The sequence below is a fragment of the Limulus polyphemus genome, unplaced genomic scaffold (genome assembly GCF_000517525.1).
Source record: "Limulus polyphemus unplaced genomic scaffold, Limulus_polyphemus-2.1.2 Scaffold976, whole genome shotgun sequence".
Classification (NCBI taxonomy): domain Eukaryota; kingdom Metazoa; phylum Arthropoda; class Merostomata; order Xiphosura; family Limulidae; genus Limulus; species Limulus polyphemus.
In genome coordinates, this window is record NW_013666586.1 from 235,207 (window position 1) to 240,992 (window position 5,786).

General features: G+C 30.6%; 1 protein-coding gene across 2 annotated transcripts in view; it reads left to right on the forward strand.

The window, feature by feature from the left end:
* Nucleotides 1–5,786, forward strand: part of LOC106461515 (centrosomal protein of 135 kDa-like) — a 152,886-nt gene that overhangs the window by 143,074 nt on the left and 4,026 nt on the right. For both annotated transcript variants that reach the window (XM_022388501.1, XM_022388500.1), the window contains one exon: nt 2,640–2,739. The gene's annotated coding sequence lies outside the window, so the exon portion shown is untranslated. The remainder of the gene's footprint in view (nt 1–2,639; nt 2,740–5,786) is intronic.

Here is a 5,786-nt window from a genome sequence, read left to right on the forward strand (position 1 = left end):
AAATCACAGCTTACTGTAATATGTTATGTAGTAAGGTACCAGGAACATAGCTTACTGTAGTATGTTATATAGCCTATGAAATTCCCAAATCACAGCTTACTGTAATATGTTATGTAGTAAGGTACCAGGAACATAGCTTACTGTAGTATGTTATATAGCCTATAAAATACCCGAATCACAGCTTACTGTAATATGTTATGTAGTAAGGTACCAGGAACATAGCTTACTGTAGTATGTTATATAGACTATAAAATACCCGAATCACATCTTACTGTGGTATGTTATATAGCCTGTAAAATACCCAATTCATAACTTACTATAGTATGTTAGATAGCCTATAAAATACCCAAATCACACCTTACTGTGGTATGTTATATAGCCTATAAAAAACCCAATTCATAACTTACTATAGTATGTTATACAGACTGTAAGATACAATAATCACACATAATTTTAGTATATCATGCATACAAGAAAATATCAGGATCAAAGCTTGCTTTAGTTGTTTTATCTTGTATGTATATTGCCAACCATGGTGTCTGTCCAAGCTTTCATCTGTCTCTCGCTTGGAAAGCTGTGCATGCAGGCAAAGCTAACATTCACTTTTGAAATGACAGGAGAACAGACATAAAATAATATTGATGTCAAATTTTATTTCACAAGCAGAATATTCTACACTAAATTGTTAGAAGCTAATCACATTATCATTCACATTTCAAAATGTGACGTAACTTAAAGAATAAAAATGTAGATTTACCATATGTTATTGTTGAGTGGCTCTTAACATGACTGAAATGATCAACAATTACTTTTCGCAATAGATGGTATAAGTAACTCAAAGCTTTGGCTCTGAGTGAAATCAAGAGTGGAACACAAATAACCTTTTTAAATTCCATGAAATAATTTAAATTGATAGCATAACTTAAACGTTTCCCATCAGTGGGGACAGGTACTTTTGCTTGTAGTCTATAAAATACCAGAATCACATCCTGCTGTAGTATGTTATATAATAAGATACCAGGAACACAGTTTACTATAGTATGTTATATCGACTGTAAGATACAAGGATCACAGGTAATTTTAATATGTTATATAATAAGATACCAGGAACATAGCTTAATATGGTATGTTATACCGACTGCAAGATACAAGGACCAGGGGTAATTTTAATATGTTATACCTACAGTAAAATATCAGGATCACAGCCTGCTGTAGTATGTTATATAGCCTATTAAACATCAGGATCACAGTCTACTATAGTATGTTATGTAGTCTATAAAATATCAGGATCACAACCTACTGATGTCACAGAGACTAAAATAACAATAGCACAGGTTACTGTGTTATGTTATACATAGTGTGAAATATCAGGATTACATCTTGCTGTATTATGTTATACAAACAGTAAAATATCAGAGTTACAGATTACTGTATTTAGATATCAAGGTGCTGTGGGGTTTGAGCACTTGCTGTTTCCCTTGTAAGGTTTGTGACAGTTCATATTAAGTTTTGTAGCAGGTTACTTATTCCTATGTAATCAGTCAACACAGTTTACATTTGAATTACAATCTTCTGTAAGCTATAATTTAAGACATATACCATGCATGTCCAAAAGTTTTCACAATAGCATGTTTTTGATATTTGCATGCTATTATGAAAAGTAATTTATATATATTTACTTTTTCACTTTTTTCTTTCTCGAGGTAGTGTTTTCTAGACGTAACTGGTCTTCAGGCCCCAAATTTATCTGCCAAGTAAAGAGCTTAAATCCAAATCAAACCAAAAATTGTGATAAAATTGCAAATGAAAACATCAAATAGAATTTATAAAGTACCACATGAAAGTAAATAAAAAGATAAACATTTTTATCAAGATAAAATATTTTGCACTAAAGTTAAAAAAAAGCATGAGAGGAGGTTTCTTTAATTCAACATGTTCAGAGTACCATCATAAAAAAATACATTGATAAGTTAAAAAGTGTGGCCCAGTGGTTAGCCTGCCACACTATAGATGTAAGGTTCCATGCCCCATTGCTGCAAAATAAAAACACAAAACTGCACTTTGGGGCCAAGGGTGTGTGTGTGTTACAAGAATGACAATGATATCCAACAATTCAGTTACAGTCGTTCATGAGGTGGTGTTGACTATCTACCCTCCATCTAGTCTATCACTTCAAAATTAGGGATGGTTAGCACAGATAGCCCTCAAGAAGGTTTGTGTGTGAAATTCAACGAACACCAATTGTCAGACACAGTGTGTGATTCATGTTGATTTATTCTATATTTCAAATTCTTTAACTTATAAAATTTCTGCTAAGACAAGAAAGTTCAATCATAGATATAATTCTTTAAATTGAAATTAAATTTTGTGATTTTAAAAACTTTCTCAATTTTAACAATTTGTTAAACATTGTTATTAAAAAATATTTGTATAAATTTTTACAATTCTTTAAGTGTATTATAGAAACAATTGTATTTATCAAAATAATTTGCAACCTTATCACTAGAGATTGTTGTTTTCATTTAAATGTTTAATAATGTGAATACGGTTAGGAATATTGTAAAGAGATTGTAAATAGTTCAGTGTGTTTCCTGCAGTAATAAGGTGAACATTCTCCCCTGTCTTTCTTTTTTTTTCAGGAATTCATCAATTAATGCAGCAACTAATACACAAAATTATAAAAGAACATCAGGAGATTTGGAATCCTCTAACATTAATACATCTAATTCTGTAGGCCAGGTGAATGGATTACAAGATATAACTTAATTCTGTAAACAGTCAGTATGAATTAAAAGATATAACTCACCTGGCCTACAGAATTAGATGTATTAATATTCAAGGATTCCAAATCTCCTAATGTTAATTATGTAAACAGTCGGTTCACCTGGCCTACAGAATTAGATGTATTAATATTCAAGGATTCCAAATCTCCTAATGATGGATTACAAGATATAACACTGACTGTTTACAAAATTTTTCTAATAATTTTGAATTAAGTAAGTGAGCAAGTTCCTAGCATCACATTAAAAAATTGTTTACCCTACAAGTTTATGCTTCATAATGTAAGAAAATTAAGTGTTTTAGCTTTAATGAACTTTAAACCATCATCTTTTCCAGATGAATTCTTATCTTATACATTATGTGGTTAAGTTATAAATCTACAAGATCACTTGTAATACTGACAGCTGTATTAATGCAGTCTGAAACCCCCTACAGCAAATACAGTAATACAGAATTTTCTGTTAATCTGCAGATTTAGTAAGTATTCTACAAAGTATTAAAGGTGTTTGTACTGAAAGGTATGTAACAAAATATTATTATTGGAGGTAGTTTTATTTTATTGGAAATCAGTGTGTGAGTAGATTACTAAAATGTTATGAATAGCCTGTCCTATTCTATAAGGTGGAACCACATACCCTGTCTGCTATATATATAAAAAAATTTGGAAACACTTGAAATGCAGTAGCTGATCTCAACTTGTATAAGATTCCTTCTTCTGGAATTCTATAAGCTATAGATCTACATATTGTTTCCTGTGTACAAAGGGGGTTACTTACATGTTATGTGTGAAAGTAGTATTGTGTTCCAAAAAATACAAGTCATGGCCCATGGGTAAAATGTTTAGCCTGTATGTTCATGTGGCTTACGATGAATTCCCAACTATTTTGATAGTTCAATGCCACCTTGTAGGATTCCTGCTGGAGGAACATGTCACAGCTCTTTCATGTAGAATTTTTTTCTAACATTTGAAAAGCCTTCAGAATTTTCCATAGAAGTGGAAAAACTTACATAGCAAAGTATTTAGGACAACAATGTGTTGTGAAACATTCCAGGCCAACCCGTGGCAATACAATCATCCCTCAAGTGAACGATGTGATCATAAAAGTGCACCTTCTGAGTCAAAAAAGTCGTTGCAAAGAAGATGAATATATCTCCTGGGAATATCAACAAAATACTAAATAAAAAATTGAAGCTAACAGAAACTCGCAAGTTTCCAGTCACACCTCAAATCAATTGCTGTTTTCAGGAGAATGTTTGCTGAAAACATTTGCTGTCTTTTGTCTGTTAAACTCTCTAGATCTTGCTAGGTCAAAGTGCATATGTCACAACCTTTTATAGTTGCATTCAAAATTTAATTAAACTACTTTATTATCAATGTATATCAGTAAACTTGGCATCAAAACATAATTAATAAATCAAATTTTAATAATATACAAGTTTTAATTTCAAAAGCAAATATTTAAATAAATTCTCAGTCTTCACTTTTCTGTATCATGTGACACTCTGAGTTGCACATTTTTAGATAATTCTTCTGAGTTTTAATGCAATTTACACATTTATAATGTAGATATTTCTAAGATGTAATCTAACTTTGTAGCCTCCAATCATCTTGTTTTACTTTGATATAAACCAGAAAGTCCAACCCACATGTCACACCCTACTGCCATTCAAAAAATTTCAATAGTTCTCACTGTTGGTTATAAACAATGTAATAGCAAACTGTTACATTGTTTATAACCAACAGAAAGAGAAAATTTTGATTTAATGATTTACGTATAATCCGAACTTGTTCTCAGGACAGCTTTTCAATTATTTGGCATATAGATTCAAAGTTGCTATCACCAAGTTCAGCTTTACTAGTCAAGGGAATTGTTTTAATGCTCTTATATCTTAGAAAACCACTTAAATTATAATAATTATCTGACATTGTATGCTTTGTGCATATTACTGTTTTGTGTTTTAAATTGAATATTTGAAATAAATACAAATTCAGTAAAGTACTAATAACAACCATGGCAATATTTAGGTTAACTTTTATTGACACCTCAAGTCTTTGACTACAGAAAAGTACAAAACCCACATATAAGTACTAAATTTCTTGTTTTTTATGTATGTCTTTATTCCCTGTTATAAATGTAACTAAAAGGTAAAATTTAGGAAATTATCAGGTTAGATAAGAAAACATAAATGAAAAAAATTATATAAGCTTTTGTGTTACGTAATTCAATACCGTAACTAATACTATGAGTTTGCTGGGTGATTTCTAGTTTGTTACACAGGTTTTAGACACACTTCAAAGAGAAACAAGTAATAAAATTAAATAAAAACAGATGCTGACTGTCACGGGCCTGAGGCTATTTAGGATAAATAATTATAATTTCTAGAAAGAAACATGTGTTATTTAGATTTTTCCTTTATGGTTTTTATAGTTATAAGGTTGTTCAATTTGACTGAGCTCATATAGTATTAGAGTTAAGAAAATAACAGATAAAATATAAAGTTTGTATATTCATTTAGGAAGTTCTAGACGTTATGCAAATGAAATTTGAAAACTGTAGTATGATAAATAGTATTTTATACTCAAAATGAAAATCAACTTGCAGGTGAACTATTCAGAGTCCGAGTGCAAATAACTACATTACTTTGCACTCAGACTAATAAGAGTGTGAGTCAGACTCTGGCTCCATAAATTCACAGAAAAATTGAGTAAAGATACTTAATTTAAAAATCATATTTTTTGTGTACAAAATACTTGTAATGTTTACTGAGAGCTTGTGAAATTTCATAAAGATACACTTAATACATTAAGTTGTAGTATGTATAGTTTCATGGTTACAAGGTTGACCAAAATGATTAAGCAGCACTGGGACTTGGAACATCATTTTCATGCTTATGGTCTTTAGACATAAAAATTTTTCTCTAATAAAACATATAGTAGCAGTTCATTTTGTTTTTAATGGTGTGGGTTTTAAGACGAGTAAGGTAATACATGAGGTGGGTCTACT